The sequence below is a fragment of the Dermacentor variabilis genome, chromosome 3 (genome assembly GCF_050947875.1).
Source record: "Dermacentor variabilis isolate Ectoservices chromosome 3, ASM5094787v1, whole genome shotgun sequence".
Lineage (NCBI taxonomy): Eukaryota > Metazoa > Arthropoda > Arachnida > Ixodida > Ixodidae > Dermacentor > Dermacentor variabilis.
The window spans coordinates 2,862,140-2,881,524 of NC_134570.1; the positions used below are offsets into that span (position 1 = coordinate 2,862,140).

Sequence of the window (19,385 nt, forward strand, 5' to 3'; positions counted from 1 at the left end):
ACTGCCGCGGTCAAATTACGCACGGGAACCGGCGACTTTGGTTGCCGTAGAAACGTACAGAGCGGAGGTCGGGCATGGTTTCCGGAACCGATTTGTGTCACGTGTACGCAGACTTCCTGTCAGATCCCCCGCGGAGCGCTTTTGCGCTCCGCTGGCAGCCGATGCGGTTTTGTGAAACCCGAGCGCTCGCTCGAGGATTTCGGCGGCCGCTCCAGATCGACCAGTGAAAAACGCCATAACTACACGAGCGCTTATGTATTTCGGCCCCGTCGAAATGCGGTTGCTGCGGTCAGGATCGAACCTGCCTAGAGCAACACAAAAGACACAACGCTACCGCGCTGGGCACGGAAGTGTTGATTTGACGTACGGAGGCTTCCGTAGTGTTGCCTAGACGCTACGGTCCTTTAATGCGGCTTTGCGTTGGCACGCCCCGCGTCGGTTGACCGCTTGACAAAATTCCATGGTGTTTATTTTTCCGAAACATCAGAAACCTATAGTACCGTACTTTTATCCACTTTGTTCACAAGCACTACCTGTCTCATAGCGTCTCCTTGCCTTCTCCCTCTGCCGCCCTTTCCCCAAGTATGCGAGCGGCGCATTCGCTCGCTTCGTGACTGCGTCGGTTCTCCCCATTATCTTCCTCTTCTCACTACCCCTTCTCTATGTAATGAACGAGAAGAGAGAGAGAGAAAGCGAGGACAGGAAAGACAGGGAGGTCAACCAGAAGAGCATCCGGTTTGCTACCCTACGCCAGGGGTGGGGGAAAGGGGAATAAAAGAGGAAAAGAAAGGGGCTTAACCGAGGGACCAGGTTTTTATTAGTCATATCATAAGAAGCCGACAAACACTGACACCAAGGACAACATAAGGGAAATAATTACTTGTGCTTAATAAATGAAATAAAGAAACGACAAATTCTTGGAAATGAAAGTGGATGAAGAAACAACTCCCCGTAGGTGGGGACGATCCCACAACCTTCGCATTTCGCGTGTGATGCTCTACCAATTGAGCTACCGGGGCGACGTTTCCCATCCACTTTCTTGGGTACTTATGTTTCCTAGTAGAACCCTGGGAGTGTTAGCGAGCGCCACCACTCACAAACCTCGGTGGTGGATGTGGAACATCCTTTCTGCCGCAGGCATCATGAGAACGTGATTTTTTGAGGTGAAGGCAACCGGTCAATAAACCCACACATGCTATCTGAAGGGATCAATGTTGCCGGATTCGAGACCCTTGTTATGGAATGAACGAGAAGAAAGGGGGTTAACCAAGGGGCCCGATTTTTATTAGTCATATTAATGAAGCCAACAAACACTGACACCAAGGACAACTTAGGGGAAATTACTTGTGCGTAATAAATGAATTAAATAAAAGATAAATTAATGGAAACGAAAGTGGATGAAAGAACCACTCCCCGAAGGCGGGGACGATCCCACAGCCTTCGCACGCGAAGTGGATGAAAAAATAACTTGCCATGGGCGGGGAACGATCCCACAAACCATCGCACGCGAAATGCGAAGGTTGTGGGATCGTTCTCCACTTACGGCAAGTTGTTTTTTCCTCCACTTTCATTTCGATTAATATATAGCTTCTTTATTTCATTTATTAAGCACAAGTAATTTCCCCTATGTTGTCCTTGGTGTCAGTGTTTGTTGGCTTCTTATGATGCCCCTTCTCTACCATTCTAGCTACCTCCCCTCTGGACTGTTGGACGTTGGTATAAAGATAAGCGCTGTAGTTTCTGTAACGATTCTGCGGGAGGGTCACAGATAATTAAAGCCATCGGTAGCGTATTGGGGCGACGCCCAGGAAACTCCAGAGGTCATTATTGTGACGGCCGTCAATGGGAACGTGCAAACGAATTTCTCGTGTCGCGGCTTTCTCGCCGTTTCCCACCAATCGCCTTTTCTTCCCGGGACTTTGTTGCGCACCTCTACAGCTCTGAAGCAGTTCCAACGCGGCTGCCCCTGCCGGGGCCATAGCTGCCTTGGCGTGCTTTCTACACCATGAACCAAGAGCGCCAAGGGACCAGCTCTTCCGGGGCCCATGTTCTAAACGGGCGTGCAAAGGGCCTTCGACCAATTCACCGCTCTGTTTCGATGGAGCATTTATCTACCGCAACGTCATTTTCCAACGAGCAGAAAACGCAATCGGCGACGGAGAACGCCGCCACGCGTTCCTCAGCAACAACAACGACGCCCGAGGTGGATACCGTGGCAGTGGCCGCCGATTCCATCGTCGCCAATTTTCCCTCCCAACAGCGAGAGGTGGGCAGTCCGAACGGGGAAAGGATGGAGGAAGATGCTGCTCCGAACATTTACGACGACAAAACTGACGACGACACAGGTGGCTGTTGGAAGACAGTCATACATAAGCGACGCATCCGTCAAATGCGCGCTAAGACGCAACCCTCCGAGAACATCTTGGGCAATCCGGACGCCTCCCAGCCTACTGTACGCAAGCGCATTCGGAATCAGAACCTGCCTGAACTTCCTTTGCAGGATGAAAAGATTCTGCGGCCTCACGGAGGACTTTGTCTCGATAAGTGAACGTGCCCAGAACTCGCCAGTGCTCTATGGAGTGCAGCCGGCTTGACCACCGAGGATCGTCAGGACATCATATTCCGACTGCGACCTCAGTAGCACTTGGCAATCATCAGCACACCCTAGTCACACGTAGCCGACGCATTGTACAAGGTGAGGGAGCTGAACCTTGGTCAACGGGTCTATCCCATCACGACATATTTTGCGGAACCAGACAACTCATGCAAGGGAATTGTTCCTGGCCTTTTGCCCGGTACACCGTCTTCCAAGCTAGTGGATGAGTTTGTGCCTCCTGGAACTCAAATACTTCAAGCACGAATGATGGGTCAAACCAACGTTGCGTTGGTAAAATTTGAAGGATTTAACGTGCCTCTCTGCGTGCGTTTCAATGGTGCAGAACTCCGCTGCTACCCCCATCGACCCCGCGAACTGGTTTGCAAGATATGTCACAAGCTCGGCCATTGGGCTGATTACTGTCCTACGCCGCACGTGGTCAATTGCGCGACGTGCGGGACTGACAACCCCACCCCGTCACATCCGTGCACCACACACTGCCCGTGGCGTGCTAGGCAGACACTAAACAAAGCTTGGGTGCGGAAAGCTCTCGAGAAAGAGCAGCGTGAACTCCAACCCTCCAGCGACCCGACCACTACCACAGATACGGCGGAGACGCGAACGTCGCGCGCCCCAACGAAGGAGACCAGAAAAGTCCGGTCGGAGAGCCGTTCGAGATCCCGTCGCAAGTGCCGGACCCGCTCCAAGTCTCGGTCCCGATCCCGCGAGGCATCGGTGCGCCTCCCAGAGAAGCGCCCTCCTTCCCCATCTTCCCAACAACCCTACGAGAAGGCCCTGCAGACCAACGCCCCAGCCAAGGGGACCCTGGTCCCTTCAGGGGTGCAGTGGACCCCGGAGAAGAAAACGCCAATGGAGGCGCCTCGGCAGGTAGGTCGGGCGGAGGGTCCTCCACAGCTCGCTCCGCCGCGTAAATCTCTCCGTACCCCTTCCCCTATTACCAATTCGTTACCAAATCCCGATCCTCTAATAGAAATAGCCCGCCTACGTCGTGACATGGAGGCGCGCTGTGAGCGCCTGCAAAAACAAATGGACGCGCTAGTGGCAGACATGAGCACTAGTATGCAGGCGGCTCTGGCCAGGATAGAACGCCAAATGGAGGCCCTTCAAATAGGGATTACGGAGCAAGGGAAATCATGTATAGAGTGCACTTTCGCACGCATGCAAGTTCCTGAGCTTATCGGTGACAACGAAAGCGCGCTTTCCGACCAAGGCTCTCGGCCGCAACCTTCAAATGTGGGCACCCGGCGCCCGCATCCCTATGCACGACTGCCTGCTACCTCTCGCGATGATGATGGCGCCGCGTAACGCGGAGCAACTAGTGGTGTCGCAGTGGAATTGCAGGCGATTCCGCCGTAAACGAGGTTCCCTACAGCAGTATATTGCCACATCCACGAACCCTCCCGATGTCATCCTCTTACAGGAAGTCAATTGCACCCCTTCTTTATCCGGCTACAGCATGCTCTCGGGTGTCTCTCCTCTTGTGGGAGCCTTAGTTTCGAAACATGTTACATGTCGCATGCATACCACTAACACTGACATTCCTCACCAAATATTGGAAATAATTACGCAAGGTAAACGAGGCGCGAGTCTGTTTATACTCAATGCATACAGTTCCCCCCGTTCGCAAACGCACTGTTTTCAGCACCTACTAACAGAATTTGGTAGGTTTGGACGGGTTTGTGTGGTGGCCGGCGACTTTAACGCTCCGCATGCTGCATGGGGTTACGTTAAATCGCAGGCTAAAGGGACGCGCTTATGCAATGCCATTCCATTCCATTCTATTCCATTCCTTTATTATCTTCATTATCATTATTATCTTCCATTCCTTTATTTATCTGTAACATGAGATACATATTGCTTACCGACCCATAGCACCCCACTCGGATGGGCAACAGCGTACCTCGTGACACCTGCCCTGACCTTACCTTCGTGCGCTATACTGGCCCAGTCGTTGCGCACGGGCCTTTAGATGAGCACCTTGGTAGCGACCACTACATTGTGGCGACCACCTTGTCATTACGGGGTGTGCGCAGGCCCTAGCGAAATGTGCGTATAACGGATTGGGCGAAATTCAGGGAACGTCGCCAGGACGCGCCTGAGCGCCAAGGGTACGAACGCTGGCTTGACTCTCTCGCACAAGATCTAGAGGCCACCACGAGCACACTGCGCACCACAACCGAGACACCAGACATAGATCCGAATTTACTTCATCTTTGCAACGCCCGCAGAGGGTTGACACGACGATGGAAACGACAACGCCTCAACCGCAAACTGAGGAAACGTATAGATCAAATTACACGTGAATCCCAGGAGTATGCAGAGGTCCTTACGAGGAATAACTGGCGAGGATTTTGCGATCGCCTCTCAGGCACATTAAGCACAGCAAAAACGTGGTCGATTCTTCGCTCACTCACAGATCCCACCACAACAAAGGGGAAAACATTGCGACAGTTGCACATCCTAATGCACGAGTACAGGGGCGATGTCTCGACACTCCTCAGAGAGCTACAGGACCCACAGAACCCACAGGACCACCGCCGCAGTACCCTGACTATCCTTATGTAGGCGAGGCGAACGAATTGCTCGATGCAGACATCACATCTGACGAGGTGCGGGTAGTCCTACAAGACCTACGCCGCAACACGGCACCGGGAGCCTACCACATCCGGTTCGCCACTCTTCGTAACCTCAGTGACGCGGATATTAACCACCTCACCCATATCTTCAATGATTGCTGGCGCAAGGGCATGTTTCCCCAAGCATGGCGACACGCCGACATCACACTGATCCCCAAACCGGGCAAGCCTGTTAAGGTTGAAAACTTACGACCCATCTCCCTTACATCCTGCATTGGTAGGCTCATGGAGCATGTACTCTTGCGGCGTCTGCAGCCCTTCCTCGAAGAAAAATCATTCTTTTCTAACTCTCAATTCGGATATCGGGCTCGTCTGTTTGCCAAAGATGTGCCTTTACAATTGCGGGAGGAAGTCATAGGACCTCCGTCGTCCGCCTAAACGAGAGCACTCATCGCCTTAGATCTAAAAGGGGCATTCGATAATGTTGAACATGACCTCATCCTTCCCAATGTTGCGCATTCAGACTGTGGAATTCGTATGTACAACTATATCCGCACATTTCTTCGAGATCGCACAGCCACCGTAGGAATGGGACCGCATCGATCCGGTACGATTCGCCTTGTAGAACGTGGGACACCCCAGGGCTCAGTTCTTTCCCCTACTCTATTCAATATCGCGCTCGCAGGCTCCCCCGGCTACTCGACCAGATCCCTGATGTCGCCCACGCTATTTATGCGGACGACATTACTATCTGGTCGACACGGGGTTCCGGCGGAGCCATCCAGGACCGACTGCAGCAAGCAGTCGATGCAGTTTCCGAGTGCGCGAGAAAATGCGGCTTAAGATGTGCTCCGGAAAAGTCGGAGCTCATAATCATTCGCCCCCGAGCCGTTCCTCTACTCCCCCTATCACTGTGCGCGTGGATGGCACACCGATACCACAGGTTAATCGTGCTCGTATCCTCGGCCTACACGCCCAAGCGGATGGCAGGTCAAACTACACTGTTTCCCTTCTATCCAGACAGATTGAGCCAATTCTGGCCATGATCCGGAGGGTCTCCAACAGGCGCTCAGGCCTTCGAGAAGACGACCTGCTGCGCTTGGTGGAAGCATACGTGATCAGCCGCCTTACATACCATCTCCCATTTCAGCGGTTGACCCAAGCGCAACAACTTCGCATAGACGCAATGATTCGCAAAGCGACGAAGCTGGCCCATGACCTCCCGAACTATACTTCCACACACCGTCTCTTTAACTTAGGGACACGTAACACACTAGGCGAGCTGCTAGAGGCACATTTGGTCGTCCATCGCCAGCGCCTCCTACTCACTCCTACTGGCCGCCATCTTCTCACACGGCTAGGATACTCTGTCCCACCCCTTGAGCCTGAAACCCGTCCAACAATCTTGTCGTCAGCGATACGCCAAGCACTAAGTATTCATCCATTGCCACGTAATATGCGCCCCGAGCATGACAAAGGGCGACGCAAAGCCCGTGTACGATACATTGGCCGCATGCTTGCAAACATCCCGGAAACACATACTTTATACACGGACACATCACGCATTCAAGAGGGCTATACCTCGGTAGCTTTGGATGGCACCGAATTCCTGAGAGACTCTGCTGCAATGCGCGGAACAAATGCCGCTTACGGAGAAATTCTCGGTGTTGCTCTTGCAATTCGATACGCCATCCGTGTTCCTGAGGAAGAGTATATATTGACGGATTCGCAACAGGTATGCCGGGCGTTCCTATCAGGAAATGGCATCCCGAGAGCGGCGCACGAAATTCTCAAACAGATCCCGCAAAATACACCAACCCCACCTCGCCGCATCCACCTACTCTAGACCCCTGGTCATACCTCGCTGCCGGGTAACGAACGCGCACATGCGGTTGCCCGAGAAATTTCCCTCCGGGCGACTCGGCGTGGTGAGGCGACTAGTTCAGAGTGGAGAATCCCTTGCTCCGTTTCAAAGATATACTCCGTCATTATACACGCATTCGTTGCACCCACGCCGCACCACCGCCGTCCTTCTCGCGGGAGCAAGCAGTGGCATTTCGCCAGTTACAAACCGCAACTTTCCCTAATCTTGTCTCTCTCAATAAAGTTACCCACACTGTTATGCAGATCGTTGCCCTGACTGTGGCAGCTCGCCCACAATCTTCCACGTCGCGATTGAGTGCACTGCAAACCTCTTTCCTCCCTTGCCAACTCTCCTTTACCCCTTACGCAACAAAGAGCTGTGGGACGATGCCCTCCGCGACGGACCTCCCGAGGTCCTCCGAGCTGTGATACAACGGGCTCGAAACATCGCCAGAATCTTCTTAGGGACCCTGGACTGAGGGTTCCTCCCACACTGCTCTCACCATTCAAATATTATTAATAAAGATGTTTTACTCTCTCTCTCGTGTCGCCTTTCCTCTCTCTGCCGCACTCCTGCCAAGTATGCGCACGCTTTGAATCGCCTCCCTAGCAGCAGCAGTGGAAAAGTCGAAGGAAGAGGCAAAGAAAGTTTCTCGTTAGAAGGGTCGGCATATTCACTAATACTAGCATGTTACTTGTCACAAAAACTGACAAGTACTGTTTGAGTAAACAAGACAACAGGAGTCAGCCCTAGGAAAGTGGGGAGAAGAGGCAATCAAAAGTTTCGCTTAGAAGGCACAAACTGCAGGGGCGCTATAACGTAACTCTATTCCAAACAAAAGCATATATTCCAAACTCCGGACGTCGAAATTACGCGGCTGTTTACGCGTATGGGGGCAGGAACCTGCGACGTTTTTCAATCTGCCCAATCAGCAGCCTCCATCGTTGCCGGAAGCATGTTTTGCTTGTTTTTTACTTGCAAAAGGACCGTATAGCAACTAAAATTTATATACAAACGCCTAATAAAACAATTGTATGTCGCTGAGAGTAAAATTGTTTTATTATCTTTCGATGCAAAATAAGTTGAAGCGCGCTTGAAAGTAAGGAGAAATATTTTGATTTTTCGAGTCACAGCCACACATGCGCCAATTCTGCATCCAATTGATTTCGCTGCGCACACGTAAGATGGTAGCTACGTGAAAACAGCTGATCGGTTCTGTGGGCCGCACTTGGTGTATTTTTGCCCCTAACTCTGCCCGAATAAATGAGATCTCGGCATCCGACATGTGCTTTCGCCCGAGATGTGCTTTCGCCCGAGAATAATTTTGGAAGCTGTCAACATCATGGAGACTGTGAAATCCTAGTGCTCGGTGAGTAAACACACCATTCTTTCTTGTGCTTAATGACTAAGCAGTAGCATCTGAACATCTGCGGTGATCGTGTGGTGTTCACTTTTGCTTTTATTCACATAGGATACGGAAGAATCGATAAAGGTTGGAAGGCAGTACATCTCAACAGATAGCTGGTAGGTAAACGTTTTGTATCAACGATCGTAACTATCTCCGAATGTATGTCTTGATTTAAATTGAAGGTGGTCTGTAACAGAGGCTCATTTTTTTTTCTGCCACACGCTGCTGCGCAGTGATAGATTCCCCCTGCGGGCTGTACAGATACGTCTGCTATATAGAACTTGCACGAGAAAAGCTTTCTTCTTCACTAAATTGTGTTAAACTTAACTAACACGTATGTCGGGATGAAATAACAACACATTAAATAAATATAACCGTTATGTTTTAACGGCAGGGTTATATCTGAAACGGCACAATTTCCTGCAAATAGTTCGCTGCGGTCCGGCGAAAATTGTGAGCAAGAAAAAGAATGGCGGCTCTACCGAAAAGCCCGCAAGTTTCGACGGCACAGGCCACCATGCTTATCGAGTTTATTGAGCGGCACCCATACTTGGAGAGAGGCGCCACAAGGTTCTCGCCAAGTATTAGTGCCGCTCAGAAAAAAGCACTTTGGGAATAACTAGCTGCGGCGCTGAACGCGATGGGGCCAGCAGTCAAGGCAGCCCGGCGCTGGCGCCTGTATTGGGCGCTCAGTTATGACTGCCGGAAGATCGCGGCGCAGGTGGGCGCCGAGAAGAGGTGAGCCCGCGGCTAGCAACATCTTCGGAACGTATAAGCTCACGGTTTTCATGCGTTTGCAGAAAAACAGGAGGTGGGAAGGTGGGCGGGCTGGAGGGCCGGGTGCTTCAAGTCCTTGGAAGGACCGGCCCAGCAACCGCTCCAGTGGATTTTTTCTTCGACGACGCCGAATTGCGTTGTTTGTTGCTATGTGTACCGATTCGGGGCCGCTACAGCGTTGGGTGGTGGTAAATATTTTACCATTGTGTGCTTCTGTGTGTTTTCTTACAAGTCAGCACACATGCCAGCACGTGATACCGTACTTTGCAGAAATGTAAATGCTGCCCCACTGCTGTTAAAGCACTGCTGTTGAGAAACACCTTATGATGGATTGCATGGCTCGTTACTCCCTAAAGCATTAGTAACGAGAAGTCAAAGCTCTAAGTCACTAGTATGTCACATGCTCCCTTAAAAATTTCCTGTAGAAATTGAATAACTCTAAGTGAAATAGACATTGCAAACAGTTAATGGAATTTAATCGCATTATGTCTACGGTACTTTATTGTTCCAGCAGGACAGCTCCAGTGACTAGGAACGTCCTGCTGTTCCCGTGCCCCCTGCCCCACCAGCAGCCGCCCACGTGTCCATTGGCACCGAGCCGGGCACAAGTGGCGCTCAACGTAAGGCACTTTAGCAGTTATTGCAATACGAGCACATCCCTTAAAGCAACAGTGTCTGTTAACGCCTTTTAAACAGAAATTATCTATTTCTATTATTTAGCTGCAAAAAAAGTGCCTGCTTAAATGTCACTGCAAAATGGAACAATATTCTGTTCGACTAATAATTGCATTTGTAATGCAGCTTTTGTAGCGTACAAGCTGAAATTACTATCAGTGTGTCATTTTATAATGCTTTGGTGCCTTGTTGTTTATGCAAATTTAGTGTTCATTTTGTGAACGGTTTGTGGCTGGTATTACTTTTCTGGGTGTCCACCTCATAATGAAGCAGTAAAATCTCTACGCAGGACGGAGCAAAAATTTGTTTATCCTGTTTACTGATCTTATTTTTAAGGACCATCAACTCGGCAGCAGCTCCGAAGGCCATCTCGGTAACAGCCACTTGAAGATGCGGCCTGCAGGGCAGCTGACGAGTATGCACGGAAGGGGTAGCTGGGCGAGGCTGCTAACGCGGAGGCTGCCAGCTTCAACCAGCTGCTACTGCAGCAAAATAGGCAGGTACACACAACTTGACCAGGTCATTTTTAAGAGGGAACTAGTGCGCATGGTAATGTACGTTACAACCAGATAATATATGAGAGGCATCTGCAGTCGTTGGGCTCATTGGCTCATGCGTGTTTATGCATCTCCTTTGAGGTGTTCTTTAACACATAGCAACTTACAAAACATTTTCCATGGTTGTGTGTATCACCATAGCGTGATCATCTTTTGTATATCAATTCAACTAGTCACCAACACTGCCTTCTTACAGGCAGAGGCGACTTGGTAAGATTTGCTACTTTTAACGTGTTCTTAACATAACAGACCGTATCAGTCTGCACGGCCATTTCTCATGTCATATGTATATGATCTCACTGCCCTCAAGAGTAACCTTGCTGAAACTATAATGCTTGCAAACAGCGCGAAACAAACATTTACATTGCATAAGCTGTACCTGAAGTAAATGAATTTGTTTCGCAGCATCATCAGCAGCTGGTGGAAGAGCTGAGGGCGTCCCGCGTGGTACAGCAGCAGCTGGCAGCGGAGATGCGCGGCTTGAGGAAGCCACTGGCCTCATCACGACCACGCTGCGCCAGCTCCTGGCTGCCCTGGCGCATGGCCTCCGCAAGCCGCCTCAGCCATGAGGGACAGTTTTTTGTCCCCCCCCCCATCATCCTTTAGCGCTAACAGGTACAAGTGTTGCTTATCTTTCCGTTCAAATCACCGCTGCAGCATTTGGTGGTGGTGATGCCCACACGCCCTCACAAGCTGTTGTGACTAGTTGTAGCCAGCCTTTTTAAATGATGTGCATGTCATGCGTGACCATGGCAGCGAAAACTGATTGTGCTGTGATGTTGCTTGAAACATGAATGCACTTTTTTTTGTATGTAGTACTAAAGGATGATATGGGGGGGGACTGTTTTCCGTACACTTCAGTCCCTACGTCATATTTTTTTTCACAAGTTCATTTTTTTCATGTGTATTTTTACTTGCAGTGCAAGTTTGTCCAAGTGAGGCATTATAAATTATATGTCGAATTTTTTTCAATATTTTTGTTAGGTGTTGTTTACTTTTGTTTTGCAGTTTCTGATATGTTTCAATGTGCATTGTTTTTCCGAGGGAGATGTACACTACGCAGTCACTTTTGTGTCAACCTCAACATTGGCTCGCACAGATATAGGTGCACTTAACTAGAATGCTGCGACAACTGGAATTGAATTTTCGTGTGATATGTATGTCATGTTTGCAATGTCAAACTTTTCGTGCCTACGGAAGACAAAGTGGCCGAATTGGAATTTTTGTTAACACCAAGCGCCAGTTACTTGTGATAGTTATTGTGATATTTCAGGTGTCCTTACCTATGATAGCAATGCAACCTAGTCCTCATTGCAGTTGAGCACAGTTTGTGATATACGTAACGTAGTCATCGATGTGGCCACTATTTTGACATTCACTGCCAGGCTGCTCTTGCAGCCATTGATATATGAAAGACCATTGAAGTGCCAAGCATTTTATCACTTGTCGTTCTTTAAAAGCATGTGACTCCTGTTTTATATGGTGATCTTATTATGGCACTAGTCATTGAAAAGAAACTCTATTTCGTGCTACAAACATGTTGACTACATAATAGACAAGACACATTTTTCTAGCTATGAAGTTGCTGGATGAAGATAAATGGTTGTGCACGAGCTTAAAAGAAACAACATTGTGCTCGTGTCATATTTATGCGATTTAACATCTGCCAACGACCCAGTGTTAGTGTACTGAGTCCCATGTAGTGAATACCACACTGTTATTTTGTCGCCATGAAGTCATGCTCTGTGTACTAGTTTGTCAATTGCTTTGATGAAAGGTGGCATTGAAGATGGATCACAGTCTTTTATTTACACTGCAAATATAAATAAATGATTTTCAACAATGCAACTGGCACTTGAAATGAATATTTACAATTCGTGTTCCTTCAATTTCGCAACTATTTGCATATGTACACTCTCCCAAGGGGGAATAGTGCACTTGACATGCCAGGTGATCGTTTTCAGCAACACTTGGCCTTTTGTCAAGGAACTGTGCGGTGGCTGTGTGGCAAAACTGCGCAGGGCCTACGAGGTGCGGGAGAACAGTACACATGATGGAGCGAAAAGTGTTGTGCTTCGCTGCAACCCAAATAGGAAGCGAGCAGACGAAGACCGATATCCTCCCATGCACAGTGCAGATTGCGGTGACAGTGTCGGTAATGCCAGCAGCGAAATTGGTATCAAGATGACAGAAGCAACAGCAGCAGCAGCAAATCATTTGGCATACCCCAACTGCCGAGAGAAGCGGCTACAACATTCTGCTGATGACCTCAGTTTTGTATCCGCAGGTATTAAATGAAAGGCGCTCATGTAGTGTCACAGTGGAATGATGCAATCATCTCCGGTAGTGACAGCTCACTGGCACCGGATACATGAAAACGCTGGTTATGATTGAGCAGATTCGATAAAGAAATAGCACCTTATCCACTAATTACCGTCATTTCTTCACATTGGTTCCTGCTCTCTATTAGACGTGTAGACAGCAGTAATAAACACCTGCCTGCAGTGCCATGCACATGTTTATTGTTGCTGTCGGTGCTGCTGTTGACGCAGCCGCATTCCCACCCTTTGAAGGTAGTGCTGGTGCTGCGGCTGAGTTGTTCCAAATGATCTAATAGCATTGTCCCGGGCAGCACAGCGTTTCAGATACATTATGCGTGCTGCCCTCACTCGGGGAAATTTCTGTGGGGAGGGGTTGCCATTTTCATCGTCACTGCTTCTGTTGCTGCTGTCATCACTGACATCATCAGACACGTCACCTTCATCAAGACACAAGTTGTGCAACACTGCACATGCTGCAACGATGTTGGTAGCATGGTCTGGTTCGTAGTGGAGGGCGCGGTACCGCTGAAGGCAGCGGAAGCGGCTCTTCAGAAGCCCAATGCACAGCTCCGCTACGGATCGCATGGCAGCATGCGCAGTGCTGTACCTGCCTTCTGCAGTGTGCATGGGAGGGTGGCCTGGGACCGGAGTAAGGAGCCATGGTTCCAGGGGGTAGCCGCTGTCACCTGCATGGTCATAAAAAATGGCATGAAATCTTCTGCACAAAGTTGAATAAGCGAAGCATGGGTCATGTACCAAACACCTACTACAGAAAGGCTGCAATAAAGGAATATACAGGCTGAGCTCCTGACACAGCTGTGATCACAGATAACAATAGCTTGGACATATTAGTATGTCTCATTGCAACAAGACAGCTCTTTGTGCGAGCTGTATGGTCTTCATTCATAAATGACCATCAGTGTAATAAAGAATGTGACAACACTTGTTCAGTGTACACACGTAATAAAAATTAGTTTATAAAGTACAGCGCAGGTGTGTTGTCACTTTGTTTCGCGCAGATACCATTGAAAAATTTCTGCATCTCGCCTATACTTAATAACCTACTATAACATAAGTGGTTCGGGCTTCAATATTCTCTTACGGCGCGAGCACGCTTTACTGCATGCTGCCAGAATTGCAACTGTGTAAATTTTCCCGCTGCTCACCGAGGAGGTGCTCGCCGGCCTTGGCAATATATCCCTCCCGGAACTGATGGCGCAACCACGTAGTTCTCCAGACGTAGGCGTCGTGGTCTGACCCCGGTCGCAAAGCGTCGATGGCGAGGATCCGCATGCCTGCGTTGCTGATCTGACGAGAGCGTGCACAGCATAAGCCACGCGTTGCTATGACGGGCAAATTAGACAAAAATTAAGATACTTTCGAACATTGTGTTGAGGGCGTAATAGCCTTTGCGGCACATGAATGCCGCCTTCTACTCGCCCTTCGGTGCGATGATGGCAACCCACGCACCCGATAACGCCGAGAATGGCGCCACATCGAAGGAACCCTTCCTTCACGGCCGCCTTCTCCTCCGACGTCCTCGGGAAAAGAACCTACTTGTTGCAGGCTCCGGCGTGGACAATTGCCTCCGCCACGCGTCGCACACACTTGCTGACCGCAGGCTGGGTCACGCCGATCGTCTGCTCGCTCCCTACCGAAGCTTGAAAGCTGCCCGTTGCGAAAAATTCCAACGCGCACTTAAGTTCCTGCTCCACCAACAGCGCTGTTGTTCTCACGCCTCCGAGTTCCTCCTCCACTTCGTCGCACAGCCACCGCACAGTTTCTTTGTTCAGGCGAAAGTGCCGCCGAAACAGGTCGTCTCGCATGTCAAACGCATCCTCGGGCTTCCTTCTCCCGCGCCCGGACTGACGAGCCGCCGCCGCCGACGCAGTCACGAAGACAGCCATTTTCTATTCCAAACGGAACGGGGCAGTCGCCAATTATTCCCCGATTTTGCCGGGTTTGTGCGGCATAATTAAGCATAATGAGTGCGTAAACGTCAATTCGACGTGTCGGTTTTTGAGCATTCCTGAATACGCTTGACAGGCAGGCCAAATGGGCGCGACCTGAAAGTTTTGGGCCGATGAGCGAGGGGCCATGACGGATCTTGAATAAAAACAGAATTGAATAGTTCTACGTTATAGCGGCCCAGCAATAGCTAGTAAAGTGGTCGCTAGTAAGATTCACTAACTGCTGAAGCTAGTGAGTAGCACATTAGTAACCGTATGTATCGATATTACTAAACTTGCTATAGTAAAGTTACTAAGGCAAGTGAATTATAATTACCAGCAATACACTGGTGCCTATCTGGTTTATATAAGCGCCTTATGGATTGTCATATTAGGCCGACGCTACTGTAAATGAACAACAATGTAAACTAAATTAATATAAATAGGAGAACCGAATTATCGTCGTTGTATTTATTAAACGTTGGTACGGAAACATTGCTACGGAATGATTACCAGGGACATTAGCGCGCAATGACTTCGGGTGTCTATGTGCTTGAATCAATCAAAGAACAATAAATCGGAACACATATACAGAAAAACAACAAGGCTGCTACGTGACAATTAAGTACAACTGAGTCTACTGTTAAAGGGAACACGTGAACGCGGAGTTCGTGTAGCCTCATGTAGATTTACTGAGCAAAACGAGAACAAGGTAAAAGCGGAAGCTTTGTTCTCCTTTTGCTCATCGTCTTGAATTTCCATCTCTCACCTTCTCCGTGTTTTCTCATGTAGAGTTACTGTAAGACTCCCTTTAGAGAGCCAGAATTGCGCCACCCTTTTCCATGCGCCGCTCTAGCTCTAGCCTCATGTAGGGTGCCTCGATGTCAGCGCCGCCTCCCGTCGTTCAGGGCGATGACTAGAGACACTCTAGTGATGACGCCCTTTGATCAGGCCCGCGCCGCACCTTCGCCATAATGTATGGGAGCTGTTGTAGACGACACGTTCATTTGAGGGATCGCCAGCCGTTTGCGCTCAGGTGCGAGTAAGAGCGGGCGCGAGAGAGAAAATTTGGGGGCTTTTGCTCCTTGAATATATGACTGTGCCTAGGCACAACGGATGAAGTTTCTTGTGCGGGGCGGCCCGGTGTTTGTTATTTAAACAATGCTCTGCACGTGTTCACTAAGATGACTTTTCCTGCTCGCGACGTCATATGAAAGGTTCTTGACGATATTGTTACGTGTAGGAAAATAGGAAAATAGGAAATTAGGAAAATAGCGTGTGGGGGAAGTCCAGCGGCTGCGGCAGTGGCGAGCGACATGTCCAATGCGTCGGCAGTTAAAACAGATCGGCTTGTCGTCCACGGTTCGCCATTCTGAGGGGTTGCGCTGTCCATAAGAGTAAGAAGGGCGCGGTGGGGCCGTGCGTGGAGAGAGAGGTTCCGAGCATGCGGAACGAATGGAGTGCAGGCCGACGTTGGATAACTCTTGACGGACGATGGCCTGGATCAAGGAGATTGTCACCGGAGAATGATCAGGTGACGGAAAGGAAGGGGCCGCCGGTTGTGCCGCTTCGACCTCACGACGAATAATGCGGGTCAAGTTGTCACATCGCGACGGCTGGTGGAAGAGGTCGTCACAGGATGACGTAGCAGCTGTGTTGGGAAGTCGCGTGATGTGCTGGGATAACCGGCGGCTTTTAGCATGCTCAAGACGGCGGCACTCCTTGAGGATCGTATCGATGCTGGTGACGTTGGTAAACACCAGTAAATTGAAGGCGTCGTCAGCAATCCCTTTGAGGACGTGATTTACCTTATCGTCCTCAGACATGGTCGGGTCAGCCTTGGCACAAAGGGCCAAGACGTCGAGAATGTAGGACACGTAGGACTCGGTCGACGTCTGTACACGTGTGGCTAGGGCTTTCTTGGCAGTGACTTGACGACCGAAGGGATTGCCAAAAAGGTCGCGGAGCTTCTCTTTGAAGAGATCCCAGCTCGAGATCTCCTCTTCGTGAGTCTGGAACCATGCAAGTGGAGCTCCGTCGAGGTAGAAAACAACGTTCGCGAGCATAATAGTCGAATCCCACCTGTGACTGGTGCTGACACGTTCGTATAAGCGGAGCCAGTCGTCAACATCAGGACTGCCGACTCCGTTAAAAACACCAGGATCCCGAGGTGGGGAAATGGCGACGTAGGTCGGGGCTGCAGGCGGAGACGGTTGCGTAGAGGAAGTGCCGCCAGCAGGAGCCGAAGTTGCACTGTCGCCGTTGCGACCGCTGCGAAGCTCCATGACGGGTACGGGGAACGTCCACCTCCACCAAATTAATGTTACGTGTAGCTGACGTATGAGTCTACAATATATTTACACGCAGACAAGCGGTGGCAATGATGGCGACGCTATATCAAGCGGTGGCCACGTCGTCTTCCTTCTCCTCAGTGCAGCCACACTGTGGCGGCTGTTCCGTAGCAATATTATCGCTAAAAATACTCCGTCATGCCTGTTTGCTGCGCCCTTTTGTGCAACAGCTCAAACGAAAACGACACCCATTTCTTATATTTCACCGCGACCCATAATACGGAAAAAGTCGACAAGAGCCTTCCTCATCCACACCACCTTGTTTAATTTTGTGTCTACGTGTGAAGCGGTCTCGAGGAAATTTTCGAATGCCCTCAGTGTTTGCCGTCTAAATCATTTAATCGAGGGGATGAGACGCTTGCTCGAACTGAATGTGTCTTTTCCAAGAATCCCATGCACCGAGCAGCCAAATGTCAGGAAAATGTTCTTGGGGAGTTTGGTCTTGTTGTGGGGAAGCATTTATACTTGCACTGATTGTACCAGTCACATGTAACGAGGGGGATGGAATATGGAAGTAAAACCACCGCATGTGTAAGCTTGAACTGATCTGTTTTATGCCTTTAAAAGCTACAGAAATCGATAGAATTGTCTAATAATGCGTAAGCATTGTTTGGTTCTGCTGTGACTTCGTTTTTCGTTAGGTTTGCCAGCTGCCGCACCAGCACGTGAAGCGAGCGTGCATCACCGCCATGTAATGCCACCCTCGCTGTCGCCTTCGGAAGCCTGTGTTATGCGCGCGTTTTTCTCCACGCGAGCTCACGCCCGTGTTCTGAGTGCGCCTTGCTCAGGCCTATGAAAACGCGCCGAGCAACTCCATGCGCTTGTGTGCCCTCGAGGTGTTGCAAACTCGAAGGACGCTCAGCAGCGTTCAATTGGACATTGGCCCACACCCAAATTTCACTTCGCCCACCTCCAAATTTCCGTTGGTCCACCCCCAAATTTAAGTTGGCCTACACGTCGATCTAAACTTGGCCCATCCCCAAATTAAAGTTGGCCCACTCCCAAATATAATGCTGGCTGAACTCCAAATTTAAGCTGGCCCGCACCCAAATTTCTTGTTGGCTCACCTCCAAATCTCAGTTGGCCCACACCCAAATTTCAGTTGGACCACCCTCTAATTTCAGTCTGCCCTCCTCCAAATTTATTTTGACCCATGTCCAAATTTCAAGTTGACCCACACCCCAAGTATAAGTTGGCCCACCCCCAATGTATGTCGCCTACAAGTCACTCTCAGTCGCCTACAAATAGACCCCGCGTCACCACCGAGTGGGATTTGCAGCCCAGTGCTGGATGCTCACAAAACGTGTTGTACTTTGTAGGTGAGCGCTTAAGATCTAAGACTTGGTTTTCTGTTGATCCTGTCCATTGGCTGCAAATCCCAACTAGTGTTTTTATCCCAGTATGAGCATGTACTTGTGCACGTACCACGCCAGAATCTGTCGTTCTTTTTTGCATGGTAAACAAAATGGAAGTCACTTACTTCTTTGGTTGCAACCAAGTGCATTTACTGGATGCTGACGTCGGGCGGGGTGATTTCTTGTGGTCCTTCTCTGTGTTCCGCATCAACTTATTTGCGGTGGTGATGTCGAGACGAACCAGGCCCTGACAAGTCTGACCAAATTATTGCTCTCATTAAAGGACTGCCTCTCACGAATGAAAAATTTAAAGAAGAAACGGCTAGCAAACTGAAAGATATCCAGACGAACGTAACAGAGATGAAACGGAGGCTTTCCAAATTAGAAGATAGGCTCCAGGTCGTGGACAGCTTGCGCGAAGATGTCACCCATGTAAATGCTACACTTCAGGAATCGCACGAGCAGCTAAAGAGTACTGAAAAAAGAACAGGCCGAACATGTAAACAAAGTCGCTGACGACCCGAATAATCGAATTCGACGCAACAGCTTGATTTTTACGGGCAGTCCTGAACAAGAAGCAGAAAAATGGAAAGACTCGGAGAAGTTGGAAAGCGACTTTGTCGTAAAGAACCTTGGCGTTCAAACGGGTGAAATCGAACGTGCTCACCGAATAGGAAAAAGGAACAGACTATGACAGCCCTATTGTTGTAAAGTTTCTTAACTTTAAGAATAAGTGCAATGTTTTGAAGACTGCCTTTACATTAAAGGACATGGATTCGCCTCGTGTCTGGATCGAGGAAGACTTCTCACCTCGAATTCAGCTGATTAGGAAAAAACTCAGGAATTTTGCACGCGGCGAACGGCTGTCCGACGACGAAAAGTACACATTACTGTTCGATAAACTTATTTTCAATAAAAATATATGTGCGTCCTAT

The 19,385-nt window shown here is 49.6% G+C and overlaps 1 protein-coding gene across 1 annotated transcript in view; it reads right to left on the reverse strand.

The window, feature by feature from the left end:
- The window catches only part of LOC142575083 (monocarboxylate transporter 12-B-like), a 180,700-nt gene that overhangs the window by 104,003 nt on the left and 57,312 nt on the right, over nucleotides 1-19,385 (reverse strand). The gene's annotated exons all lie outside the window — the stretch shown is intronic.